General features: G+C 38.9%; 1 long non-coding RNA gene across 1 annotated transcript; it reads right to left on the reverse strand.

Moving 5' to 3' along the window:
• Positions 1-988: 988 nt before the first annotated feature.
• Positions 989-4615, reverse strand: LOC118162943. The gene is made up of 3 exons (XR_004748727.1): positions 4313-4615; positions 3605-3759; positions 989-1209 (listed from the first exon to the last, which is right to left on the reverse strand). It is a non-coding gene; the product is annotated as an uncharacterized LOC118162943 (long non-coding RNA).
• Between the last annotated feature and the right edge of the window lie 6340 nt (positions 4616-10955).

The following is a 10955-nucleotide window of genomic DNA, read 5'->3' on the forward strand; positions in this document are numbered from 1 at the left end:
TTTCAGTCCAGTCAACCACAAGGACAGACTGACAATGAACAGAAACACTTGGATGAGCATTAATTTACATCTTGCCTCCAGCTATTCTTTTGCTGTGTAGCACATAAAGCTCCTCCTACACTCTGGTTCCTTAAAAGTAACTAGTCTGTCTCTTACCTTTTCCACTATCTGCCTATTTAGACTGAATGGCTCTCATTTCTATTCAGGTGGTCTCTAACCGTCCCCTCTTCACTGTGCAGAAACAATATTACCTTTGCTTCAATAATAAGATATATATATATATATGTAAATATATATATGTAAATATATATATGTCATTCTGGGTGGTAGGAGGCCTTGAGGACCGATAGAAATTATGATGGTCGGAAATGAAAGGACTACGTAAATATATTTCATCTTTATCTGAATTCATGTGACCTTTACTTGGCAAGTCTGATGACCTCTGTAATCCATCTTTAACCCCATATGAACAAGGAGATTGCATGGTTTGCTTTGTTTTATTCTTTCTGAATTTTTGGATGTAACAGAATGAAATATGAAGGAGATGCAAGAATTCAGACCTTACAGATTTCAGCCATGGTTGGCCCTATTTTTCTGGGGATGTCTTTCACGTGTTATAATTCTTCTGCTCAATGCCAGTTCACTTCCAGTTTCTACTCTGAGTAACACAATTCACCTTCAAAGTACCCAGTGACAAGGACAGTTCATAAGGCAGACTTGGCTCAGCGAAGAAAATTCTGCTATGTAAGCCTAATTCAACGTGCAAAGAACTGGAAATATTTTGTTTGAAGGAGCTGGGGGTAGATCTACATCCTACAAGATGTTAAACAAAATGCAGAAAGTAGAACTTCTTATGATTACTTCTTTGAAGAATTCTGTTCACCTCAAATTTTGGACATAGACAGTAAAATGTGGTGTGATTTAATATTTTCTCATCACTGAATTCCACGCACAAGGAGAGAAGTATAGAGAGAAGAGAGAAGAAATTTTTCGCTTGCTACACCAGAGGCCTCATTATTCACGTTTAAGTGAATAAAACAATGATCAGTACTGAAACCAATAAGGTAATGAACACTGCGGGAAAAATAATAATAATAATAATAAAAAAATCTAGTCTTACATCTGAAGTTTCATGTCGTTTGAGCCAACTCATTTTTCTTCATGGGTGGAACACACTAAAGATATATATGGCCAGCTACGATTGTGCAGCTAATGAATGATAATCTTTAATCAATAAACTGATAAATCATAGGTTTTCAGGCATATTTTTTTTTTAGTTTGTTTGTTTGCTTCACAATCCACTGACAAAGCCAGGGTCCAGTCAGGAAATGCTGGGTATGGTAAGAAAAGAGATTATAATTGATGTCTCTGCTGAGTGTTTTTTCTTGGGCAAGGTTGGGGTGCATAGGTAAGCTCACAGTTTCCTTGCTTCCTGAACGCTATACTTAGGTCTCTAATACCAATAACTTTTCCTAGCAATACATTCCAGTTGTACATCATGCAACAGATCAGACTCTAGATCTAGCCTGACTGCAAGTTATAGCCAAATTAGAGAGGAAACAAAGTTCTTCCAAATGGTCTGGTTCAATCAAATGTCAGGAGTTTGTTGTAGCTATTCCAGTGTGAAGTTTTATGGCGTGTATGATCCAAGAGGTCATAGATGGCAATGGTCCTTTCTGACCTTAAAAGTCTGTGAATCCCTCCTCTACTCATTCAGTTCTTACGGGAATGTCTCTTACTGTATGTACAGTCAAAAATTAGATGGAATTGAAATGTGTATATATTTATATAATGTATGATTTGTGCTCAAAAATCACACTCCAGATAAAATAAAACAAAGTGTAGACATTGATAATTCTTTTCAAGCAATTGCTTATAAATTTAGTAAGCTGTCTGCCTTTTTATACTTTTCAGTCTGTTCTCCTTACAGACATGGCAGAAGGCTTTGTAGTAAATTTGGAATTTGCTGAGCGAGAAAATGAAGATTTATACAAAGCTAAATTGAACAAATGGTGAATAATTGATTTAACTGACCTGACAGCTCACACTGTGCTTGTAAATAATACATAGCTTTTTACTATACTGATAATTTAGTATTCTGTGCTCCTCAACTCCTTTCAGTAAGTTACCACAAGGAGCAAATGATCTTTGACCATTCTAAAAAGACAAAAATATGCTTACCAAGCATATTCTGGTACCCTGGTTGTAGATTGCAGAAGTCCAATATTGTGCTGATAAAGCATCTTCTTAAAGGCTCTATGCCCTTTTGTCTTTTCTCTGTATAATATTGTTGGACAGATAACATCAAGATAACTAGTTCTTACTTTTCTGCTAGCCACCAGCTCCTGGAATCAGACAGGCTCTGTGTAAATTTACTTAGCACCACTGCGGTGAACAGGATCACAGTGACTTGTGACAGCAAATGCGGGTGCCAGTTCTGCATTTCCTTTTCTTTCAACTTGTAAGTTTGAACCCTTCATCAAACGCATAAACACAAGCTGTTGTTAAACCGGTTCTTGAAGTACACATACAGCCCTTAGTCTATATATGTGTCTGATAGCTTCATTGCCTTTTAACTACTGTAATAACCTATACCATACTACTGTGAAAGGCAGCCACTAGGATCTGGCAGCCTTCCATCCCCACCTTGCATCAAAGTAACTGGTTACAAAAAGTACAGAGAGAGTTTAGCCTGCTTTGTATTAGAATATGTTCACTCACCACTGAAGTATATCCACTTGGAGAAGGGAAGCAGCCTCTCTTTAACACAACAAGGAACATAAGGATTTAAGAAATAGCAATACTACATGACCTGTTGGAGTGACCAGCTGAAAGCTCTGAGGGCTGGATACTGTTCATTGAACCACCCAAAAATATTCTCCGTAAAGCCAGTGGGAAGCACATACTTTTCCAAAGCTGGACTAAAGTTCTCACTTCGGGAGAGAAGACTAGTACATATTACAATTTTTTGACTCCTTTTTAACAACATTATCTGTGGTAAGTCGCTATTAGTACATTGTGGATGAGAACTAAAGCACACACATAGCTAGGAATTGTGAAATCATGATACCCAGTGCAATTTAAACTGAAATTGCTGCACTTCTTTCATTTTAATACTGTATCATTTTAATGTCTTAAGGTTTGTGTGCAGTGCAGCTGAATTATGATAACTGCAGAAAATTTCTGGGCTTGACTCCAACTGCTTTCTCTGAAAGCAGAAGACACCTATCCTACCCATCAGACAGCATGTCTGGAAGGCTCTACCTACTGTAAATAACATTCATTCTGCCCTCTGACTTTTAAAATTTATCCAATCCTAGTGTGTAAAATCCCCAAAGTAGACTGCACATTTAGCATACGTCTAGGGAAGTAGGCTGACACTGGGTGGAGAACAGGAGGGTGACTTCAAGAGCTGGGACCCATGAAGAGGGAGACATTTCCAGGTTGCAGCCCAGTGCGACAGCCTCTCTCCTATTTGTACCCAGGCAAATCAGAATCTAACAGATAAGTCATGGACAAGAAGAGAGGATGCAGCATGGTGTCATATAACTGGGTGAACTTTAGCCTGAACGCTGGTGGAAAGCGTTCATTGCACAAGTCTCACCTTTGGAGCTCAAGACTCAGACAATCCTTATAGTTTAAGGTCCCTCACTCACTTTGTGTATGCGTGCGTGTGTGTGTGTTTCCAGCTTGTCATCTTTTTCTTTTCCACTCCAGTCTGGATGAGGTTTTCCGTTAAACACCCACACATGACAGCTCCTGAAAAGTGAAGGAGAAAGTTAGGGACTGCAAAGTTAGTCAATATCTATGTTCAGTGACACCAATTTGATGCTGGTAGAAGATGGGGCAGCTGAAATTAGAATGATCAGATTTATGTTAAGCACCATCATTTGAATATCTTTAAACAGCTTTGATGTAATGGGTCTGAAGTCCAACAGACTGGGCATATGAAACAATCAAGTTTTATATGTGTTGGGTGAAGAAAAGAAGAAAGGCAGAGAGAAACTTGCAGAAGGGAGAGCTGTAGAGGTCTCTACCCCCTGTGGGCACCTGTAGACACCAGCTGCAGAGCTCTGCATACTCTCTGTCGAGCCAGACCTTTCCCTCTGGCAACAGGTTCTCAAGGGAAAGTCCATCAGAAACCAGTATCTCTTTTGCCTTTTATTTTATCATAGGTTGGGTCAAGTAGATTGGGCAAGACATGACAGGGACAGCTGACTTTGCAATGATGAATTTTTCATGCTGATTTCTCAGCAACAATTAGCAAAATATTCTGGGTTTGTTGCAACAAGCTTTTATTTTATTTACATACCTGACATTCTCCAATATGTCCCATCATATAAAGATTCCTGTTCTTCTTACAATAAAACAGCATTCTCTTGTTATCGCATATCCTTCCTTGTGTCTGATTTCCTGTCTGATTTTTAGGCTGTCTGTGAAGGCAGTTTTTAAAATTATAGGGTCCTTCTCCCACAGAACATCAGTAGCTGCTGGTAGGTTCCAGTGTGAGTGGCATGGGTCTAATTCGGAGTTAGATCTTTGGAGGTAAATATCCAGGCTTGTTTCTCTGGGGTTAGGTTTTGCTTTTATCTGGTAGGTGTTTACGTTCCCTGATGCCCTGTCTGCAGGCAGGAGAGTCTGAACAAAGTCCAGATGCTCTGGACTCTGACCCCAGAGGAATGGCTGCTTCCCCTTTATACAGGGAGTTTGCTGCAGCCCAATATTTGCTTCCTTCCCCAACACCAGGCATGGTGTGCACTATTCTGACAAAACAGATGTTTTGCCTAAAAGCTTTTGAACCTTCCAAATGAATCCCAAATGCATCATCCACCTCAACTAGGAGCTAAAACATGAGGAGTTAAAACAAAAGGAGCTAAAACATGAAAAGAGAACCGAAGGGGGGAATGCAGAATTTCAATACTATTGAGAGAACGAGAAGTGAAAAGGTCCAACGCTATTTTAAGATTACAGAGGAGAGAACATGCAATGGTTTTCTGGTCAGCTTGGAAAAAGAAAACAGTGATTATGGGGAGCTAAAAAAGTATTTTTAAAAAGTTGTCCAGTGGAAGACCAACGCATCCACCACATTTTATTTTGCAAACAGAGTAACTGAGGCAAAGCTCAGGCAGCAGACAAAGTTCTTGTAGTAAATGAGCACTCCAGCACATATGCAATGGTGGCAACACTGCTCACACTGGCAGTTTATTTCCAGAGTCAAAAATTATATTTTCTCCCCATATTGTAGATGGAGAGATGCTTGACATGCAGAACCAGACCAAATCTCCCTTCAGTTACTTCTGTCCTGCATGTTTCCCAGACACCTTTATCTCTTATTTCAGTCTGGCTGTGATGAAATAATGTACCTGGTCCAGGCTGGGACACAGCCATGCCTCTGTTTTCCATCTTTCATCTTTGTTTTCCATCTGGGGCAAGCTGATGATCTGGATGAGTCTGTCTCCTCTAGGACAAGTATACAGCTCCCAAATACATAAGAAATGAATAAACTTTTTTTTTTTCTTTTTTCTTTTTTTTTTTTTTTCTTTTTCTGATTCTTCAGTATTCAGTCACATCACATCCTTGGAGGCTATTGGTGTTCTCTTTCAAGGCTCTGAAAGATATTTCATCCAGTGTCTTCCTCTGGTGTCTGTTGCCTTCAACCTATATACAAATTCATGGGCAGGGACATGTTCCTTTCCCTCTCTGCTCAGAGGGGAAGCCTTCTTGTCCCGTTATGGTCTGGGGTCACCTCTGCTTTGAGATCTGATCTTTGTGTTGGGAAGGGCAATGGTGAAGCACTCTCCTTCTCATGGCGGAAGCCCCCCATAATTTGGGGACCATTCTGTGTCAATAAATCTAAAATGTTTTCATTCCTCACAAGGCCTCTTTTGCTAGGCTTTCAAATAGGGCCAGCTTACCAAACAGAAAAATCTTATGTGGTAGTGAAACTCACTTTCTCAAGAACAAATATCCACTAAATAAAAATATCTCTTTAGTAAACCTTTGCACTGTTTTTCTGATTTTTCTCATGCCATCTGTGTGACAACTTCTGTGAGGAAGCACTATGCACTATGCAGGTGAGTACAAGTGTACAGTTTAAGCTCATATTTATCTAATTCTCTGTGTGTATATAGAGCCCTCCATAAAACACAATCACCAACTACAAATTCATGATCTTGCCAGGAAAGTACCTTCTCCATCTCATGGTTCATAGCCTTCCATAAACTCAGTAACAAGCCTCTCTTTCAGATTCTTCCTTGCAGGTCTGGCTTTCTCAGCAGCAATGTTTCTTCCAGTAACACTCAGGTCACGTCAGACTTGTTCCTGAGGGCTCTAGATGGAGTAGGAACAATTTGAACCCTGCCACTGTGGGATGAGCAGGTTCTGCAAGAGGGATGCTGAACACATAAGCCCAGGTTTCATTCACGGTGGGCAAGAAATGGGCTAAAGAAAGCTATAAAAAGCAAAGGAATTGGCTGGCAAGCAGCGGTGCTGACTATCATAAAACACTTTGGGGAAGGTGGAAATTGTGGTCCGGGTCAAAACACTGTCATGGGAAGGAACCTTGTGAGGGCTTAGCATAGGGTGGTGGGATTAATACAACATATCTTAGAAGAAATCTGATGTATTTGAGCCTTCTCCTTTAGGTTGAGATGAAGAAACACTGTCAGGGCATATTTCTCTTCATTGACTGTATATGGCGTGACCAGCTCTGCAGTATGTATTTCCTCTATAAATATCTAAAGTTAAGGAAGGTGATACAGACAGATTATCTGACTGGGTTTCTAGACATTTCTGCTTAATTACAGGCCTCTTCTTGATTGAGATTTTTTTCTGTCTTGACAGGGTGAGATTACTTTTCAGAACTCCATTTTTCACTTGCAAAGAGATGGGTTATTTATTAATTAGTATTAATTTAATATTTATACAACATTCTGCATGAGTCTGGCAATGTGGTAACATACAAAAGGCAGTCCCTGGTCTTAAGTGTTTACACTGTATTTTCAGATAACACTGTAAAAGATTAAAAAAGGCCAAGGAGAAGGAGGAATGTGAACTATGCAAATACAAGACCATAGGGATGTTGGATGTTCAAGGCATATGTCTTCTTGGTTTCATTCTTCTGTGTAATGCAGATTTGTGGTTTATAAAAAGAAATTTTAATATGCATACATCACTTAGGAGAATAATTGTGTGTAAGAAATGTGTCACTGAAGCAAAATAAAATTAAATTGGTATCAGACTTCCAGAGGTTCTGGCACAATAGAGAAAGTAATTCCTTTAGAGAAAAAAATCTGGATGACCTGAAAAGTAAATATTTTTCACAGATCATGAAATCCTTTTAGAAATTGTAATCTTTTCCCCCAAAATAGTTTTGAGTTCTTCTTCATTTGCACCAGGTTTGCTGAAGCAGAGTTACATTTCTTAGCTTTACTGAAAAAGCCTGAGGTGCAATCTTTACCCACCCCCCTTTTCTTTTTCTCTCTCTGTAAATGGAAGTGGTGATTCCAGGGTTTACATCTTAATCCAACCTTCAGGCTGTAAAGAAAACATAAAGTTTATGAGACTATCAGTAGCATTTTTGTAATGCTGAGTACAACAATGTGTAAGTGAGTGAATGAGAAAATAAAACTAAGTCAAGTGGGAGTCTGAGTTAATCAGGAGTAAGTAATCAAACAAAACAAGACAAGTAAAGCTAATGGCAGCTGTGGATGAGTTATCAAAAGAAGTAGTTTTGTTGAAAAAAAAAATGGCAAGGATGGGACAAATTTTTGATGAGCTACAGAATTCCTGGGGCTCATCTGGTAATCATGTCAGAAGGTATTTAGAGTACACAGCCAGAATGGAGCAGTTGAGCCTTCTGCATATTTTAGAATTTAGAATAAATAAGGTATTCAGAGGCTCACAGGCTAGCATTAAAAATGTAATACAAATTGTGTAGAAAACATTTCCTGAAGGAGAAATCAGGGGTCATTAAAAGGTTACTTTTAACTAATGCTGCTTGATTGGTTGTTAGTGTTCTGCTTCCTCTGAAGTGACAACGCGTTAGGGTGACCGTTGCCCTCTTCCAGCAATTATTGGTGCTCTGGCAATTGCTCTCAGTTTTAATCAATTAGAGTCCTGAATGGTGCTTTTCTTGGTTTCAAACAAAAGAGCCAACTGTTGGACTAGAGATGTCCACTTCTTTTTGGCAGCTTCCTGTTTTCTTTTGGAAACTTTTTGAAGACCCTGTCGGATTCAGGAACGATCATGATAAATCCTTCCTCTATTAATATGGGACTCATTATATGATCTGTGTTCCAGCAGAAATCCATATAGTCAATAGAATCAATAGAAACCAGAAAGACAGGAGTTGGCATCCTGGCGCACAATGAAGGTCTGTCCAGTATCTGTTTCCATATGTCCACCAAGGTGTTGGACTGGCTGTTTTAAAGAAAGGTTTAAGAATGTCATAGCTGGGAGATAAAGGATAATATTTTCCCCTCACTCCCCTCTTCTACTGCAGCCAGTTGGTTCTATATCTGTAATATTTAGTTTTTGGCTTAAACTTCAAGTATGAGGTTGAAAAAAAAGTGTTTATCTTTTAGCAATATTTATAGTTCTGTATAGTCTTGTTAGGTGTATGAATATAAATTTCATCATAACCCTACTTACTGATTTCCAATAGGAGTTCCCAGGTTCAGGTGAATATGCTATTAACGATGCATGTTATCTCAAAGAAAGAACAATTGTTGGCTCAACAACTGAACGTCCCCATAGAAAACATCTATGAGTACCCTTGGATAGATATGGTGGTGCTGCACAATCACCCATGTCAATTAGTGAGCCAGGAGACTCCTTATCATGTGTGTTGGTTTCAGGATACAGTGAGCTAGGAGACTCCTTACCATGGGACACTGGTTTCAGGATAGAGTTTTCACCAGCAGGACCAGCTTGATGTGTTACTGTTTTCCTACCACGTGTTCCTGCCATATATTTTAGCACATATTCTTGGCTATGATAGCACAGCAGCTTGTGCAGTGATGCTGCAAAGTGGCTCTGAGAACGGCTACAATTTGTAGAGGACAAGGCTTGGAAAATCTGGGTTACTTCCCTGTTCCAGTTCACAGCACAGCAGTGCAAACTATTGTGCTTGGACAGCTAACTGAGACTAGATAGCTAATTTCTCCACTGCTTTTGTTTCATTATATGAATCTCTTACCATTTCCCTACACTATTTAGGGTGGGAGAGAGCCCTTCCTATTTGTGTCCATAGCACTTTGAGGATAACAGGTTTTTGGTCACTGCTTGAAACTCCTCGAAGTCTTGCATTAGTAGTGGTTGCTGAAAGATTTACAACAAAGCTTATTGGAAGGCCATGTGTTATAAAAACAAGCCCTGCCAGAAGTCCTATTTTTCCTTCCTTTTAATAAGCTAAATACTGCTTTCTGTGTAAATATCTAGGTGAAAATATCTATATAATGATAAGAATATCTGTAATATCTGTATATATAGATAAAAATGTCTATATATAGCTCAAAAAATGGTACCTCAAGATAGAAACATTAAAAAAGTAGGTTATATTGAACATATTCTGCCAAAATTTTTATTTGATTACCAAATTGCAGGGAATGTTCTGTTATTTAGAAAAAGATTTGTTTGAGGATTGAGGAAAATTACAAAAATCCTTGTAAGACTAATTATAATTCAATAACAAGAAATTGTAAACAGTTCAGATTCTCTTCCCTGTCTTTCTTCTATTGACAAAAACATGTCTGAGAAGGAACAGAGTCAGATGAAGTGACCTGAGTATAAACTACACTTGCAAATAAAAGTGTGGTACAAATTGAGGGAAGAGGTGAGAAATGCCACAAGAAAGGGGTTTTAGAGAGGACTCTTCTCCCAGGGACCAGCCTGTGTTGTGGCTGACTTGAGGTGCCCATGGGACTGCTATGACTGACCCAAGTGACAGTTTTCTTCCAGATCTATGGTAGCTTAAACTACTCTGCTGAGAATTGGCTGCTTATTAAACCACAGTGACTCAAACTCTGTAACTCTGTCTATAGCTGAATTCAAGACCAAAAGCATATTTTCTGGGAGATTTTTAGGAGAAGACAAATGTCCACTCTACACTGCTGGGAGCCCATATAAACTTACAACTTACAAACTTGTACTTGAAATTTAGTAAAAATGTAGTTGCTACAGCTCACATTTTATGGATGAGCAGCTCACAAGGCAGTGCATATTAGGGATAAAATCAGAGAAGAGGGAGTTCATTTTAACTGCTTCCCATAAATCAAAACACTCATTTTTCTTTCTGTATTCCAGCACATCTTTCCCCATCAGATTCTCTCTTGCCACTGGAGGACCTCAATCCCAGAATGCAGTTTTTTTGTTTGTTTGTTTGTTTTTTTTTCCTCTGAGGATTCACTGAAACTGATTTGGCAACATAAAACTTAGTAGTACCCAACTCACAACTTCATAGCATTTCTGCTGTATTTAGAAAGCAGATAGTTTTTTAAAAAATAAAAAAGTAAAACCTCAGAGGTTCAAGAATAACCATTGATAGAGTCAAGCTCCTTTCTCTCTGTGTGAAAGAACTAGTAGGTAGCTACCAGAACTTTCAGCTTCATGCTCTGAATAGTTAAGATTCAATGAGCTGTGTTTCAGGGAAGGGAAGCCTTTAATTAGCAAATGAGTCATTATTGAGCTTTCTATTGACACCTGGCACCAGCAGGAGCACTCCTGAGACTGATCTGGACACCGTGTCCCATCAAGATGAACTGTACAGTGGCAAAGTGGTGTTTTAGACCACAAAAGGAAGTTTTGGTACCTGTAGCCTCATAACTTATTCTTCAAAAAAGTCTTCTAGGAAAATCAGGACAAATTAATGCCTAATTGAAAAAACAACAACAACAACAACAACAATCTCCTCCAAAGCGGTTAATTTTTGTTGTATGAGAGGGAACAGGAATTTA

This window comes from Oxyura jamaicensis, chromosome 2 (genome assembly GCF_011077185.1).
Source record: "Oxyura jamaicensis isolate SHBP4307 breed ruddy duck chromosome 2, BPBGC_Ojam_1.0, whole genome shotgun sequence".
Taxonomy (NCBI): domain Eukaryota; kingdom Metazoa; phylum Chordata; class Aves; order Anseriformes; family Anatidae; genus Oxyura; species Oxyura jamaicensis.